An 18,763-nucleotide genomic window follows, 5' to 3' on the forward strand; every position below is an offset into this window, starting at 1 on the left:
TGTGTGTCCTTTTTTTGATATGAAAAAAATGTGTTTACACCTGTTTATTTGTTGTATCTGTTCTCAAAAACTGATTTGCAGGAATACTTATTTTTTTTAAATACTGTATAGATCACCATGCAAAAATAAGGTAAGTATAGCATCATTTCTATTGAAATATTCTGACATTTTCAATGCAAATTGCTAACTACACTGTTTCTACAAAATGTACAAAGTTGGTACTCATAGAATCTCCTGTGCATATCCCCAGAAAATGATCCTAAGTGTGCGTGTGACACAAAAAGATCGCATGAGTGTGCCATGAGGGTTGCGTTACTCCCTGAGATGTAAATACGAGCCTGTGTAACATCCAAGCGCCACTTGATTTGCCATTCATCATTGGAGAGCGGTCTCAAGGCACTCCGCTTAGGGCGGGTGCCCACAGAGATGAGACAGGAAGATAGAATGATGAGTGCATGCGTGTGCCATGATGGCGGCTTCATCCTCTAACAAGTAGCACTCAGACAAGCTCTTATCTGCCCTGTGGGTCCGCCACATCAGAAGGGAGCTGTCACTCACCACTGTGATATAGGGATTCAAGCATTTTTCCCCCCAAAAGCTCCAGATTGTGTATCACTCATTTATCGCTGTGGTTACCCCTGACTCAGGTCTCAAAAGTTTAACGCTATTGGTGTTAATGGTGCTGCTCTGTAGCAAAGGTGATGGTGTCATGTCTCGTGCCCTGTTGCCACTCTGCCGCTATTTATCTTCAAGCTTGCATACCTCAGCCACAATAAGCCTCTATCCTCAGCTCTTGGGCCTGCAGCTTTGCGTGCACTTTGATGGGGATGCAAATTATTTGTGCTTTTGCATTTGATCTTTACTTCCAGACGCATCTTTATACACACAAAACACACCTGCCACTTCCCCTCCACCTGTCCCAAACTTCTTGGATTTTGCTTCTGGACTGTTAACCCTAAATAACCCACCACTCCAACCCCAAATGTAGCATTCATTCATTTTCTGTACTGCTTTATCCTCATTTGGGTTGGGGATAACATGGAAACTCCACTCAGGTGGACCAACCTGGATTTGAACCCAGGACCCCAGAGCTCAGCCCAACCTGGGCTGCCTTCCAATTACAAAGCTATATCAAGACTTACCAAAACATTCCAGGGTGAAATTTGCTTCTCAGTGACAAAAAGATTGGTCGCAGTTTTTCTTCTTCCATGCGTACTATACAAACAGGTGCAAATGAACTAAATAGCAATGCATGTAAATACATACTGGGAAGGTTAAAAAAAGATTCAGAATCCATACTACATCATAGTTTTCTCCATTAAAATGTATATTGTCACTTTTCTGCAGGTATCCTTTGCAGTTGTCATGGCGAGCTCCTGAAAACAGGTTACACTGAGGACCTCCTTGACCTCGACCTTGGAAAAGGAACGAAAACAGAGCCAGTTTGAGTGAGTAAGAAAACCTCCCTACCATTCTCATGCTTCCATGTTTGGTCCCAGCAAGTCTTTGAAATGTCACACTGTGTTAAAGGCATCCATGACACATTTTACTTCATGACTACTACATTTGGTGAATACAGGTTCATTAATGGCAGCAAGTAAGTTAACCTTTTGGGCCAAAAAAAACAAACCCACATTAGATTAAGTTGGCTTTAATGTAGCCCGCGAACCAAACTGTGTTTAACACCCTTACTCTATCTATACACAGCATGGCTTTGTGTACATGAAGTAATCCTTGTTGAAAAGTGCGCAGATCAAATCTTGGTTTTTCGGTGGGATTTGTTGACGGGTAATGCCTTCACCTCCTCCTAAGATCAATTAGATTAGTCATGTTTTTGTTTTTCTGGCTGTCATAATCAAGATCAAGGATGTAACCTCTCCACAGTCTGTGTTTTTTTTTTTTGTTTTGTCTTTTTTAATCGGAGAAGAGTGGAGGGGACATCTGCTCCACATGTCTTCTAACAAATGGTCACTGTAAACATGAGCTATAAGCTGTTTCTGCTACTTTAATTACTTGCAGCAAGGCCATGTGACAAGCACACATCCCGCAGGGAAGAGTGTAGTAAACATGTGCAACTATGCTTTAAACTTGTCTAACCAACGGAAGGTGCATCGTGATCATTTTGTCACGCCAGGCCCAAGGTGGAGACATCTTGGTTCCTTCTTTCGTGGTAGTAAGAGTAGTGGATATGCTTTTAGGGACTTTATGTCAATGGGAATTCTTATTTATTGTATTTTCTTGCATATAAGCCATAGTTGTTACACAAAAGAATGATGACTGAATCAAGAGTATGGCTTATATGCGCATAAATTAGGCTTGACATGCACAAAACTGCAAGGTGATGAATACAAAACGCCATAATGCAAGACAATGCATCTGATATGGTTATTTATTTCAAAATAGAGAAAAGATAAACAGATGAAATGCTCAGTGACTTAATGCAGTGGACCATTGGAATGCAATGGAATTGTAAAATTAAATGATTTTAAGGCAATTTTAAGGGTACGACTTATGCAAGAAAATAATGGTAATTTCTGTTTAGTTTACACAATTCCCGAATTTGGTTACGATTCCTTTATCACAAAGTCATCTCAAAGATGTGTTTGTAAAAGTGAAGGGTTTCCAGCCAATAAAAGCCTCCTCCCCCATCTGGGGCTGATAGGATTAAATTTGTTTATTTTGTTGGCCATCTACGATTCTTTTTGGAAAATTCAGTCTTAGGAAAACATTTGTGTTGCTACATTTCTTCATTAAATGCGTTGGCTGCATTTTCAGGTAGAGATAGTGATAAAGTGCTTGAAACAAGAACCCGCCGTGCCAAACTCAATCCACTCTCCGAAACGACATTTGCTCAATAACAGCGATGAATGAGATAAATGTCGACGCAGCCTAGCCGGCGAGCAACACAGATGACCTTTTTACTGTTCAATTTTATCGCCGTTTAGGGCCGGCTAATGTAAACATGGCGGGAGGGAGTCTTTTAAGATGCTTTTATTGTCCAGCTGCTCCTCAACCTCTGGATGTAAATTGTTGAGAGATGGGGATAGAAGGAAAAGAGATGAATGAAGGAAGCAAAGCTGCTTAATGTAGGGCTAAGAGGCAGAGGACTGAGATGTGTCGCTATGGGCCTTTTAGTGCGTAATGTGTCTCTAAAACAGAGGCATTGCACAGTTTTAGGGAAACATGTTTATTGAAACATCTTCCAGGACCACTTAGCAAGAGTATGTTATTTTCCTTTGGTCAGAATGGAGAGGAGAAAAACACTGTTCGAGTAACAAAAGGTTCTCAGAGTAAAGATGTTTGATGAGTGTGACAGTTGTATATCTATTAATGTTCGCATATTTCTTTAGTAATGTATTTAAACTGTGCCCATGCGATGTGAATGTATTGTTTAACAAAATAGAACTGAATCAGAGCATAGTGAAACTTGTAAAAATGTCCAATTGCTGAAAGGAAAGGGACAGAATGAGGGAATGAAGGCTTCTGTTTAAGTTTCTTTATTTTTAATTGTTAAATGTCTGTAGAAGCCACTGAATAAGTCATGGAATCCAAACGTTTATAGGGACAGTTGAAACTTAAGTCACAAAGGTCCGTATAAGGGTCTGTAGTAACAAAATGGTTCTGTAGAATCCCAAAAGTTTAAGCATTTGTGTCCAACTATTACTTAAAAGTATTTCCCTCCATATTCTCAAATAGTGCAGTTTTCTTACAAGTTCTTCTATAGACTCAGTTGTGAATTGATTGAGAGTTGTAACTTTTGCAGTAGTTCATTCCAGGACAGCTCACCCTATTTTATGAGAATATTGGAAAGACTCTTTGATACTAAACCACAAAAAAAGTGGAGAAAACCTTGAACATAATGATGTCCACTTCCTCTACCCCAGCCATATAATAAACTTGAGATCATCTAACCCCCCAGTCCATGTGTGGGGCCCAATTAAAGTCCCCCAGAGACACCATTGTGTGTACCACCACCTCAGGGTTGGTTGGCTAAACCAGTCTAGGCCCCGACCGAATCCCATGACCACACAATCCTCCGCCACAACTGCTGCCCCGCACCATGAAGAACAGTCCGTTCTGTGATGCAATAAACTCTTCTGGGTTCTATTAAACAATGGCCAAAAAAAATGTAGTCTTAAGTGCAAAAAAAAAAAAAAAGACAACGCTAAGAGCCTTGTGTCGGGAAATGAAAGGACGTTACGGAAAGGATGTTACTGGGCCGTCAATGGGAGTCGGATATCAGCCGGATGACCTCTTTGGTGTCGAGGAGGCCTCATCAGCGGCGCACAAAAGAGCCGAGTGACAATGAAAGAGGCAATGAAAGAGAGATGAAGTTTCAGAGGCCAGGAAGAAGAAAGGAAAACATCGTATCTCTTCCAGCTCTATTGTCCATCTGTCTCGCTCACTTTCTGTCTCTTGCTTGGGGTTTGTCAAAGTACAAAGGCAGAAACACCTGAGCCATCCATTTAGCCAGCACTATATCATAGAAGGAATGTGTGTGTATATGTGTGTGTGTGTGTGTGTGGGTGGGCAGGTACATGGTGATGTCTATTAGGTTGTTTTGCTGTGAACAAAAAAAATCGGCAAGTCTGCTTACCCTAATAGTCTTTGAACATGCCGCAGCTGTATGCTGGTATATTCATGTCTGGTGGGACATGTTGGGATGCTCATGTTTGTTTTTCCACTCATGGATACAGGCAAGCTACAGATATCCACTTTATATCTAGTCATTGTCCAATCAAAGCCATATGCTCGGAAGCAGGCTTTTATAATTTGATATTATGGTATAATATGTTTTACGACCATGCTATTTTTATACTATGTCGTGGGACCTTAATCTGAACATGACTTGATTTACTTCTTTATTAAATTAATTGTATCTATTATAATGTATCGACATGCCGTTAATTAATTCCAGCCGACTCTCCCAGATGTATTTTTTTTAGAAGGAAAGGACTGTGTTGTCTGATGAGGATAAATCATAAAATAGAATGTAAAGCTGAAGGTCACACACAGTTGAAATATTAAGTATTTGTTTGTTGACTTTGTACAATGAACTGTTACTATTTAATCATACTATTCTGTCCTAATATATTTGGTGCTATACTCTTAATTTTCTCACAAAACTACACAATAACCTCCTGGAGTATACATTAAAATGTATACTCTTTTTACTGCACCAAAGAAATATGAATAGGTAATTAAAAACCTGAATGAACTCAAATATCATTATATATAAATGATATAATGCTACTGCACATCAATACATATCAATACATATACACTATATGTTTTGCAAGTTCCTTCCATGCAGGCCCTTAAATTTTCCAAGAATCAATTAAAATGATTGGTAATATCAAACAAATGTCTGACCCAGTTGAAATGATAGCAAATTCTTGATTAATGGAATTTTTCTTTTTTTAAAATCCACATTTTTGATGGCTATCATAAGAGCACCACAATGTGGGTTGCTGCTCAAGATGACATAGTTGATGTTGATGGCGGCACAGGTGGAAGCTTGAAAGTGCCGAAATGCCCTCATACTCCGTCCACGCTTATCAGTCAGGTGTGGCCGTGGGGCAAACAAGCGCTTGTTGTGGTTACGGCTGCGTTTCAAGTCCATGCGTAAGGGACGGACAATAGATATCGTGCCACCAAAGCGGATGACTTACCGATGGAATTTCGCTGTAAAGTCATGTCAAGTCATTTTATTTTCATTTTTTCAATTCAATGGTCTGGCCCACGTGAAATCAAGTTGACGTTAATGCAGCCCGGGTTCAGGGTGTCATGTAGTTAGTTGGGGTAGGCTCTAGTACCCTTCGCGAACCTTATGAAGTTAAGCAGTTTAGAAAATGAATGAATTCATGGGTGAAACTTTCAATGTGATTTGTCAGTCAACTTCCATAATTGATATTGCAATTGGCAAGAAGACTAAACTAAACTAGACCAAAGCGGTCCAAAAAACACACTTTTAATGTGAAGTTTTGGAGTTTCTTAACTACACTCTTAAAGTTAGGCACTAGAGGGGGAAAAGAGGGCGTTAAGGGAATCCCTCATTAGTGTAGCCTTGTGATGAGTCAGCCATCGGAATGGCAATAAAAGCTCATTTAGAGAGCTTTTGGTGAAAATGATGTGTTTTTGCAGAGAGCCCACACAGTGTATGTAGCAAGAGGGGTGTCTGCCAAGAGAACACTCCAGAATAGCAATTATTCATAATACAGTGCGGCCTGCCTGCCTTGCGCGTTGGGAATGTAAGGATTTATGACAGCTACTCCGTTTGCGACGTCAGTGTGAGATGTTCCTCAGCTGCTCAGGGTGGGAAATCAGAGGTTATTGTCGAATGGCGGGTAGTGATGGTGCACATTTTCAACTTGGGTTTATTTCCATAAGCTATGATGTGAAACAGAACAGTTTCAAATGCACTTTTTACACAATAACTTGGAATTGTCTTTGAATTTGCCAGGAAAATGAATTTTTGCCTAAAATGATTTATTGCTTTCACTAAATAGATTATTGTACTTGTTATTGGGACTGTGTAGAACTCACTAATCACTACAAGTTAAAAATGTTAAAAAGTACTGATGCATGTAGTATCACATTTGTTGTTAGTATGTTAGTTGTTACCAATTTCAAATCATGTTGTGCAGAAGTTTCTGTATGTTAATTCTAGGTCTAATAAAATGATTATTTACCACAGATACATGATCCAGATTGAATTGTGGGACACAACACAGTGCTGCAGAGATTTGACATTGACAGATGACAAGAGGAAATCATAACGGCAGAAGGAATGAAGGATATGAGGTTAGTTAAGTCTTTTAAAAACACTTATTTTTTATTGTAAAGTATGTATATGGTTATTGCAGTCAGCAATTCACCTTAAATTGTGGACGGGTTTGATCAAGCTTATCTGTTGACTTCTTTCAACCCTAAACTTAAGTTCAAGTAGTCATATTTTCTTTTTTTGTTGCTATTTTAAGTATGATATAGATTCAAATTAGGGGTGTATGAAAAAAAACATAATTCCTGTAGACAATTTTTTAAAATCGCAATTTAGCCAACTCTTAAAAAGTAAAGTTCAAGGAGCCTTTGAGAATGTGAGCCCATTTTGAGACCCCCTGCCATAGAACCACCACTAGCTTTCCTGTCTCGTAAGTGCATTAGTCCGTGTTATCTTCATGTCAACAGTCGCTCTCAAATATTTACAAGAGAGCTCGGTGGGGAGGCGTTCAAGCCAACGGTGAGATGATTCACCCTTTTGTTAACACAGTCGCACCCTACCAAAAGTAACTCTGTACCACTCAAGATCAGCCGCGCGAATAGTGTGGACAACGTGTCTTGAAATGATGCTTGCTGTGCATGACATTGCAGAACATGCATCATTAAAATAAATGATGAGGATGAGGATGGTGGAAGACACCAGGAAATGCATTGTGAGAACTTAAATGTGTATAGAAAACAAATGAATGGAAGAATGCGGACTTCTTGACAAGTAATTCTTAAAAAAGGCCTTAAAAAGGAACATCTTGCAGAATAATCTGGTCTAAAATAGCACCTTACCACAAATATTGGCTAAATATTGACTCAACTGCAGATAGAAAGAGGACTCCTGTAGGGAGGATACCTTTATTTTTGGTGCAACATTAAACAATGTTAGCGCTATGTTTATGTCATATGAGAGTAGAGTCGAGGAAAAAAAACTAAGGAGAAATATGGTTTGTAGAACCGACAAGGATATTAAGAATTTAACCAATGACTGGTACATAAGTGATTTTTTTTTTTAAGATGCATATTTTATAGTGAAATTCAATGTCTGTAATGCGAGCCAATGATGTATTGGCCAAAATACCACATAAATGAGGCTAAGTTAAGGCTATAGATGACATTGGCTAGGTTTTGTACATTTATTATTATTTTTTTATGTCTGTAATTGTCATTTTTCAACTGGTAAAGTTTGAAAAATGTTGTCTGACCATCATTGATATCGGTGAAAGTTGAAGGCTTAATGTACATGACTGCACAAGTTAATTTAGAGTACTTCTCCAAGTAGTGATCCTCGACTGTTTTTTATATTAATGGGATGGATTTGAGAAAACTCTGCAAACAATGACATTTTGATGGATGACTTTAGAAACAAATCCGAACAAAATATTGCCAAGTTGCGTCATTTGAATAGATCGATCACCTTGTATAATACTACAAACTATACACTTAGTCTTCACTTTTCCATTTGTGAGTGTTTACATCCTCCATTTGAGCTCATTTGCTGATCAACCGGGTTCAAATGGAACAAAATGCGCAATCGAGGAAAAGATTAGTCACGGAAGCCTTGACGGTTCTGTAGAGTATGCGCAAACTTGGCAAATATTACACGTAAATGTACAAATGTTTACACGCACAGTTGCACAGATAAACAATCCATACGGAGTCAAAGATAAATATTTTGAAATAGGCCTGTGGGTTTATTTTACATGTCCTTATCATCCTTTAGGAGCGACCTGAAACCATATTTATTTGACAATCAGGGGGACTGTTGGGGAAAAGCTTATAACTTCCTTAAAGTGCATGTAGTATTAGTCAAATGTGATATATAAGTATTTTTGTGATTGGATGTGTATCATCATCAATGGCACTGTTAACGTAAATGGGAGTCAGACAGATTGACGTCAATGATAGATTAGTGTCTTTGACCATATTTTACGGTCTTTTTATTGCTGTCTGAGTGAAATCTGATCACTTTAAAGAAAAAAAATTAACCAGTGTTGAGGATTTTCTCACTTTCTGGCTGAATTCCACATAGTGTTTGAAATATTACCCAACTTGTTGTCAACAAAGTATCTCTGACCATTAAAGTGCGTGAGTGTGCACACGTCATCTTAAGTGTTCCAGGAATCAAAATGTATCAGAAAGCATGGGGTGGGGGGTCTTCAGTTCCCTAAAAATACCACGGAAAGTAAGCCATAACCCCAGATATTAATTTTACTCATTTCTCGTAGATTTATATTGAAATAAGCGAATAGAACAAATTCTAGTGCCGTCAATGGCAGCTGATAATTTAACAAGTTGGATTTTATAATGTTTTATTTACTTGTTGATGGTTTAATCAACTTTAGGGTGACTCAGAAATTGCATTCCCTCAAGTGATCTCCTGTTTATCGTTGTTGTTAAACATTACGAGTACCTAGAATGTAGAATAGATGCAAGATTTAGGAGTTATCATTAAAAAAAGACTCATTTGGGGGGATTTTTAGAGCTGTTAAAGTTGTATAATTGTGCTGGATAATAACTTTTTTATATTTGTGAATTCATTTGGTCATTAAAGATGACATCAAAGGAGTAACAGGGAGGTCTGTGATTCCTGATTGGAGATGTCTCAGGTTTGTGTGCATTTTGGTGGTGACAAATATGTGTTTGAAGGTGTGCCTGTGCGCGTGTGTTATGGTCAAGGTAGGAAGGAGCTTGTGAGTCATCCTTCTTCATACAGCTGTGCTCCAGATGAAGGAGGCCACCTGCCCCGTTTCTTTACTCCGTTTTCATGTAGACGTCCAAACAACAATCATTTCGGTCAACACGCATCTAGAACGAGTCATACGATAGTCCATTTCGGAGGGGAAAGTTTGCAATTTGACCTGAATTTCCAGTACAAATGAAATTCTGGAGTGGCACGACACCACATAGTCTCCTTTTAGTTGAGTTCAGCCAGCATTAAAGAGAGGAAAAACGAAGTATTTAATACTGTGAGCTCATGTTGATCATAGGCCTGACAATTAATAGCAAAAATTTGTGAGTAGTCGATGCCCACCCACAAAGTTTGTTGATGCTTTTGCTTAGAGTTTTACTGCAGTTCTTTATGTGACTCGTTGACGAGCTTTTGTGATTTTACATATTCATATGTTTTAGCTCTTAACTGTATCCGTACATTTTATAAAACAAATTTAGACATTTCTGTTCATCCAGACTTTGCCAGTCCAACCAGTTTTTCAGGCTAGTTCTTGTATTATCCCAAAATAATAATTTCAAAAGGCAATTTTCTCAAGCAAGACTCCCCATTTTTAACCATGCCACTCTGCTGAATTTCTGTTATAATAATCCAATAAACTCTACTCTCCTTTGTCATCCCTCCTGACCAATGAAACAATGATAAGAAGGACCACCATGCGGGAGGATGGCGAGACACTGGCCGTTTTTTTTCTTCCGCAATTTGTCGTTCTGTGATTGTCTGTTTACAGTTTCTTCCATCTCGTCAAAGACTTGATTGACTTGAGTTAGTGAGACGGACCAATTTGTTCCCCCAGTGTCTAAAATTACCAGCTCGTCTACTCACATGTGCAGGTACTTCCCAATTCAATAGGCTGACCGAAAAAATCAAGTCAACCAAAAAAAGCTGCATTATTTACAAATGGAGAAAAGCTGAAATACCAGCAAACCTTCACAGAAATGGCCGACCAGCATAAATTGGCATTAAAATCATTTTACATTTGACTCTTCTGGGTTGAATGTGGTCAGTTCACAACATAGATGTACTAAGTAAACCCTTTGTGTCCAATACCTATAATATAGTATGTTTCCAACTTGCTTTCAGCACCTGTTTCGAGGTTCTTCTTCCAGGAACCCAAACATAAATGACATTCCTTTTTGAGCGTGTGGTTTGGCTTTTAAGGGCAATTATTTCTGCTTACTCGACATGTAATGATACGCGAGCTGGAAATGCAGATGGAATAACATTGGCCCAACACTCCCAAAAGTGTATTAGTATTGGCTTTGGAAGAATAGAGCTGATATTTATAGAGTAGCTTTTAGATATTGTAACTTTGCATAGAAATGCATAGGCTTCTTTTCATCCAAAAATGATTTTTTTTCTTCTTCACCCCGTGTGGTATTTCTGGTGGTTACACCTTGCACTCTTCTGTGGTTTGGATCATTCTTGGTTGGAGGAATTCTGTTATTGCAGCTCATTTTTTGGATGGACATTGCGGCTAGATGGACACTTTTTCTTTTGCCAGTGTGAACATTTGTGGTGAGGTGCCATGACTAGAACTCACTTTCTCTTTGCTACATTAATCTTTGCCATGATAAAATGTGCAGCTTTATCTGTAAGGACACATTGTTTTCCCAAACAACAAATGTCAAGTTCAAGTCATTGTTCTTATCCTATATAATAGAACACACTGTGACTTTCTTCTCCTAGGGAAGTCTTCTTCTTTGTTGTGGTATTTCAAATCTGGGCCTTTCTTACGATAAACACGTGTTCTAATTAGTAACCGGTTACACCAAGTATCTAGTTTACTCATAACTAATAGAAAAGCATCTACTCAGGCATCAAAATGGAATTTTTGCCCAACTTATGGTTGGAGAAATCCCTCCCACTAAATCTGTCATATACGTCATGTATAATTCCAACGTGATACTGCACAGATGTACTACTGAGTTAACCACTAAGCCCATTTCAGTTATGGTGTTAACCAAAACAAAATCTTCACTGATGAATTAGTGTGGAATTTTGCTGCATGAATGACTTGGGAGTTTGTACTAATCTTTTGAAACATGTTGTTTGTGCTTATTCATAGTTGTGCCAGTAGGACGATAGATTTTTTCCCCCCTTACATTTGATCCCTGTGTTTTTTAAATATTAACAGTGCTGCAAATAGACCACACTAGCATCTGTAGTTGAGTAAATTTGTCAACACTGGGCAATAATGAGGAAATGCAATTTGTCAAATGGTTTCTGCTTTGAACAATATTTGTCTTTCCAACAATATCAAATAGTCTCATTGTGTCATAATCTGGCAAAAATTCCACTACGCACATTAAAATGTTCGTATCACAAATGAGCTTATAATTTATTACCATGTATTGGATCTCATTGCAGTTTACGCCATCAAGAAATGAGCACTGTTCCAGAAGCACTGAGGATTTTACAATAGTTGTATTCATTTATTTTACAGAGTACTCCTCATTTTATAGTCGTTCTCTTGGCTGTGAAGCATCTTGTAGTGTTTTTTGTTGTTGTTATCTTTTCGTAGAACAGTTTGGATGTTCAATGTGGTTGTCGGGTATGCGTGTTAAGAGCAGCTGCTGTCACTTTTTCCTCTTTATTGGCGCCAAGGTGATTAACAAGTTTCCCGGAGTGTGTCACTTTCTTCACCTGTTATCCAGACCGCAGAAAGACTTTGCATCCTTGACGGACTTATTTTTGTTTTTCCGTTTGTTAAGTCTTTTCCTTTCCCTTCTCTGCCCAAAATCCAAGACCTTAGACTTCTGTCTTACTGTCACGTGTCAGACTTTGTTTGGTTATCACAGGAGTTCTTAGGTGAGAACTATTGTGGTTGTAGTACTGACCCACTGCCCTGTTTCTGTGTTTGAGTATGTCATTGACAGTTTCTTTTAATGGAAGCCACTTTCATGGGCATGGGAGTCACTTTCTGAGTCAATGCCGCAACAGGAGTTGCACACACGTAGGATTTGCCGTTCTGGCTCTGTTTGTCTGGTTTCGATCAGCATGAGAGACGTTGCAATGTTGACACTGATCATCTGAGCAGTACGGCGCTTCAGAACAACATTGTGTCCAGAGAGGCTGTTCCAGACTGCATGTATCGTGTCAAAATTTATTCGAGATGACATGGACCAACATGCGTTTAAACAGCTGCTTAGTGTGCTCTTCCTCTTTTACTCAGATGGGTTTATCACAGGATTTGAACACTTTGGAGTCTACAATTAGATTGTAATCCATGACAGTGGAATTAGTGAGGTTTTACTTTCTTCGAATAGTGGTTAAAACATTTGGAGAGTTATTATTTAGCATGAAAATATGCTTGTCAAAAGGCACAACCCGATCCAACAATTATTTTCCCACCGAACAGCGCAATCCGTCGAGGCTCAAGTGTGGAATAATTGTCCTGATTGATGTTTTACTACAAACCAAAGTCAATAAATTCTAACTGAATCCAGTTGTAACCTTACAACTCCTATCTTCTTTAGTCCAAGCTTTGAACAAGCCATTTGAGGCCGTTAAGGCGTGTAATGCAATTTTACAGCAATAAGGATTGCGTTGTCGGAACGATAACAAAAGACAGAATCGGATGATGCCGTGCCACAACTGTCGTCATATCACTCGCATCAAGGTCTCTTCGAAACACAGAGACATCCCACGACGTCTTAAATTAATGCACGATTTTGATGGTTAATAGATATTTGTAACCTTGCTTTTTATCCCAAAGTACTTCTTCTTGACCCGTACTTCTTCTTGACCCGTACTTCTTGCCTTTACTTCCCGTCCTTGCATTGGTTGAGTCGGTCAAGATGTTCCGCATCGGATCTTCATGAATTGTTGTCCCTATCACGCAAGCTTCTATTTCAGCTGTTACTCATTAGACCTTTTTTGCCTAAACGTGCGTGTGTGTCCACCCGTGTGTGTTTGTGAGCGCAGCAGGCTGTGCCAATTTCCCTCTTTATCTTTGGCTCACTTCTGCCAGATGACTTGGAAGATGCTTCTCACTTGTTTTTTGCATCTATTTGGAGGTACTTCTAGAAAAAAAGGACATTGTTTTGTCTGCTTCCTTCGTATTGTGTAAAACGCCATTACACGTGTGTTCATTTAACAATATGCTTGTCATGTTGGTTGTAGATGAGTTTTGAAGTCGTTTGTGTTTAGAATTGAAAGTTAACCATGCCCCCAAATAGTATACAATACAAACTCTGTTTTGTTCATTTTCCTGCAATAGAATGCATTCGTAAATACATTGTTTATATAGTTTTAGTTTATTTTTCACATTATTAGCCTTAAAAATTGCACATTATTATTTAGGGTTCCTATATAGAGCATTGTAAATATTTTACACCTTAGTTGGAATTCAGTTATTTCTTAGCAACGAACAAGCACATTCATGGTAGTGTATATTTTTACACATGCAGATTATTTTGGTTTGACATCATGTTGCAATCCTATTGCATTTTCTTGACTTAGGTTGTCCATCTCTGTAGGACAAGGCAGTGTGATTTAGATTGCCTCACTATATTCAGATTGCATAATGTATATTTATAAATGTTCGTTATACATATGAGTTGATATTTCAACACATCTTAAATCATACATGACCTTGAGTATTCAGGACTGTTGCTTCACAGTCATACTGGCAATTAAATGAGCACCAAGGCAACTCATAGTCAAATCCTTTGTCAAGTATTCAACGACGCATCAACCTTGAGCGCTAAAAAACGGAGTTCCCCCTGCTTGGACTGCTGTCCAAGTCCCAATATAGGGAAAACCCAGCATAAACAAACCTGTGAAAAGTTAGCGTGATTCATCCATCTCTCTTACTACATTGTAAGACTTGCTTGTGTTCAAACAATCCCCAAGGATTGTTGTCACATGAAAGAAGTGTGAAAAAAACTCTAGCTTTCCTTTTTCTGCAACTGATTTTGTCTGGGAAATATCCAGTTCATCTATTATTTTACGTGTAGAAATCATAATAAAATAAAATATGGATGCTAAAATTGCATTTCCAGACAAGCTATAATTAAAGATTACATTAAATTAATCACTAATGATAGGTAATTGTTTTAATCGACTTCCTTAGACCAGAAAAATGGGCCCCATATTTTCACCCTGTCTTCACTTTAGAGCTATTTTTCATCAATTCGAATAGTTTTAAAGCCAAGGTAAGAGAAACCTGGATGGTGCAATACATCTGGACTTGTGCTTGTTAAGCATAAGTAGGGGAGAGCCAGAAAGATGACAGCGTTTGGACACATCTCTGGCAGAATAAGTAAGAGTAACACTGCAAAGTATGTAGGAGTTAACCAGTCAATGCCATTATGAGAGATAATTCTCCAAACACACCTAGCAGTTTTGTCTTGCAATCACTGTCCTTTACTAAGACGTGTTTATATACACATGATTTCCCACATAAACTGTGGGAAATGGCACGTTTTATTTCTGTCATTTGATTTTATTCCTGGATGGGAAATGGATTGGATCGAACAACTTGCAGAGCTGTACAGTTTGCACAAATTAAAGAAAGTTGTTGTTTCCAGGTTTTTCTGGTGGCTTTCCAGGGAAAGACACCATTGTGTGGTTATGATTTGTAGTACCAGATCGTTCCAATTAAACTGGTTGGCACAACTTGTGGCTTCAAGGGGGATAGTTTAGAAATTCATCATGTTTAAGAGTGTGATGGTGGTGTCGGAAGAATGTTCACTTTTCTAAAGAGACAAACATTTATAAGTGCAAAAATATTGGATTCTCACCAAGCAGAATGCGAGAGAGAGAGAGAGGGGAAATTAGGGTGTGCATTTAGTATGTATATATTTTATTTATTCCAGTTTAATACTATTGCAAGTGTTTACTATAATTGTTGTCAGCTACTCTATTAGTGTCTCACTTAATGACATTGTACATAAAGAAAACACCTCCGTTTATATAGCTTACATATAAAGTTAATCAAAGAGCACAGATGACTTCAAAGAGCAGTATTGACATTTTTTTTTTATTCCCATCCCTCCCGGTCGGTACCCTGAAGCCTATCCCCCTGCTGTGGTACACCCTGAAATGGTCACTAGCAGAACAGATGTAATTGTCGCTCTTTGCAGGTGTCGCATTCCCAATGTGGCAAATTTATTAAGTTGTGTGCTAACATTTAATTTAATGGATGAGGTCATGTAGGCTCACGACAAAGATGTTTAACTATATTTAAATCAACCTGAAAACAGCTTTAGAGGTATGCACAATTAAGAAAACAGTCTGGTGGGAGTAACATTCCCAGTTTGACACTTTTCAACGTGAAAATCTACACAAATCTGTAGCAGATGGTCCAAGCGTTCATAACAGCTTTGGGGGTGTTGTCACCCTCCCCCCTTTTAACCTCAGAATATCTAGAAGAGTTGTTTCAAATGGTACAGTATAAACTGTACGTAAATTACACAGCAAAATGTTTCCATTATCCAGTCTGCGTTAGATAACATTTTCCATATACAGTATAATTCATAAGTTGAGGATTGATGTAGAATATCCTCAAATATCTAAACAGCAGTTTTTCTTTAGATCAGCCAAAAATGTAAAAGTGATGTAAATTCCACCATCATCTTGATTAGCTGTATTAAAGTCATTTTTTATTCATTTTTGAAATATTTTTAGATAAACTGTATTCATTATGTTAGTTTTCTTCCAGTGGTTTAAAATAATGTGTACATGAAAATATGCAACAAATCTAGTACAGTCAGAATTGTATTACACATGGGTGCTTATTAACAATTGTGACTTTTAGCTCAGCGGTCAGCCCGTTCGACTTCAATGCTAATAGTTTGATCTCCATGGTTGTTTGAATAATATTAATAATAGTTGAACAATATAGCAGGTTTTTCCGTTAATAGTTTTTTTGTTTTCATGCATGTTAATGGCAGTATCCACTTTATTTTAACAAACTTTCAGAAAAAACAACAATAGCAAACAACAAACAGTGTAAAACAAATGCTTCATCTAATTTGCAGGAGTACTTAAAGGCATAATTTTTTTATTGGGATTATACTAGAGGTGTAGATGCCACAAAGTCTGTATACACCGTGTACTACAATGTATTGCATCAGTCTTTCCAGCATGTCCCTGACAACACAGCTGATCAATCCATCCCCTAATGGAATCCCTTCAGGTATTCATCCCTGCATATTTGATTACACCGTGAAAGGAAACGGTTAAAGCTCCGTTCCTCCGGACAGGCAGCCAATAAATTAGTATTTTATTTAATCTCATGTCAAGCCCTAAAGCGGCGTATGTTGGCCCTGCTGTCAGGCAGCCTGCTGATCAAGGACTAATAGAGGCTTTCTGCTTCCAGCGGACCCGGCTAGGGTCTCGGCCTCAATCACGTTGGCCGAGTGGAAGGCTGGATGGCCAAGCAAAACAACAAATATATTTTCATTTGAACGGCAGGCATATTTCTCCAGGGTGCCCAGGGGAGGGGACTAGGATGGTTGGGAAGAAATGGGGTGAGTGCAAGGGGGGGTACTTCATGTATAGAAGAGGTGAGGAAAGGAGGAAGAGGAGGAGGAGGAGGGGTCCGGCCAGAAAAGAGCCAGATATTAGAGATGAAGGATGGAAAAAAAAGTGGACAGGAGAGGAGACTCTTTTAGAAATGTTGGCTCAAGCTCTGGAAAATGTTTCTTGGGTTTATCAAAGCCAATGAGAAAAATGGTACAAAATGTATGTTTACCTTGTTGATAACTTTGTGCCATAGAAAGGTGAATACATGTGGAAAAATGGGCTGATATTATTTCCCTTTTCTGTGATTTACACTTAAGAAAATCCCAAAGTTGACAGTATTTATGGCTATAATTCACTGTTAACACCAAGTTAAAAAGCAAATTGGAAAATTGGGACTTGAACTTTGACGTTTGAGCATTGCGCTCAACATTTATTTAAAACGAGGATAATTTGTTCAAAATTGGTATAAAGCAAACTAAAAGTGGCCGTATTATGCCAACTCTCCAAGCTTTGGATTTATAGTTTTCTTTCACATTTTGCCACCTCTCCTCACCTTTTTTTCCCCCCTTTCCTTCATGCCCGAATCGATAAACAGAACCTCGCCTCAGCAGCGGCCAAGGCAAATGTTTGAGCCACCTGTTGCAGGAAACTTGAAGCTCTCGGGAAATGTGAAGATGGAGCGAATAAGGCTTTTCGCCAAATCCCAAACGTCTTCAAATCAGGCCGAAAATGTTCATCAAGTCAAGATGAACCAATCTTACCAACGTTTTATATTCCAAAATCAAGAGAACTCTTTTTTTTATTATGTGTTCTTGATAAATGGAGCCAGGCGTGCCATGCATCAAATTTCCACAGTTCGTAATTACTCTCCAGAATAATGATTGTCCATGTTGGCCGCTAGGACGGCAAAAAGCTCCAGCACAAACATGACGCTCAGCCATAGTATATAATTGCCTGTTTAAAAAAAAGGGCAAACAGTTTGATAGTCTCTTAAAATTGAGAAAAATTTGGAACTTTGACGAAAAGATGCTCACTTGAGGGGTTACCCTTGGGGTAAGACAACTCCTGATTCAAGACCTGGTTCAAGACCTGGTTCTTCCAGGAACTCCCTTGGTCTGTTTCCAATGAATGCCCCTTTGCTTCTCCACCTCAAATCCTGGCAAGTTGTTTAATCGCCCCATCAGCCAGTCTTCCCCCTCCTTTGGCATCAGGTCCATACCGCTGCCCCCCCCCCCTGAGCTAACATTGACCCTCCCCATACTCACTTTCCCTTGCCCCCACCTCGACTGCCAAAATCCCCACAGGACTGTGGTTCTTTCAGTACATAAACCTCCAAACCACTAATCCTAACCCCTTCTTTTATTTTACATTTTTAATGGAAGAAAATATTGGCACAGTACTTCCATGTTGCAGCTTAATACTTTGTGATGAGGACAATATTTCTCATATTTTGAAACTGCCCATATTGTGAGATAAACATTCACGCATTTTTTAGTTTTCAATGAACCTTATGAAGCCTTTTATTGTTCATCTAGAAATATGATGACACCCAAGACTTCAAATCCTTCCACTTTTACGCTTTAAATTGGTGGAATCAGGTGAAAAAGATCGAGTTTAAAGTATTTTAAGTAAACCTAGACTTAATTTGTAGTTATAAATTATACCCAAACCTGCTTTCCAAGATGAAAATTATTTATTCACTATAATTGTCAATGGAATTAATGAGTTAAGGGTTAGAATCCAAAGTTAGGGATATTCTAATAGAATACTATACTTCTAATGACACTACTG

The 18,763-nt window shown here is 38.5% G+C and overlaps 1 long non-coding RNA gene across 1 annotated transcript in view; it reads left to right on the forward strand.

Annotated features, from left to right (window-relative positions):
• The first annotated feature begins 1,354 nt into the window (after nucleotides 1-1,354).
• The window catches only part of LOC144210901 (uncharacterized), a 55,636-nt gene continuing 38,227 nt past the window's right edge, over nucleotides 1,355-18,763 (forward strand). Inside the window, exons 1-2 of the long non-coding RNA XR_013329482.1 lie at nucleotides 1,355-1,448; nucleotides 6,698-6,804. This is a non-coding gene — a long non-coding RNA (uncharacterized LOC144210901). The remainder of the gene's footprint in view (nucleotides 1,449-6,697; nucleotides 6,805-18,763) is intronic.

This window comes from Stigmatopora nigra, chromosome 17 (genome assembly GCF_051989575.1).
Source record: "Stigmatopora nigra isolate UIUO_SnigA chromosome 17, RoL_Snig_1.1, whole genome shotgun sequence".
Taxonomy (NCBI): domain Eukaryota; kingdom Metazoa; phylum Chordata; class Actinopteri; order Syngnathiformes; family Syngnathidae; genus Stigmatopora; species Stigmatopora nigra.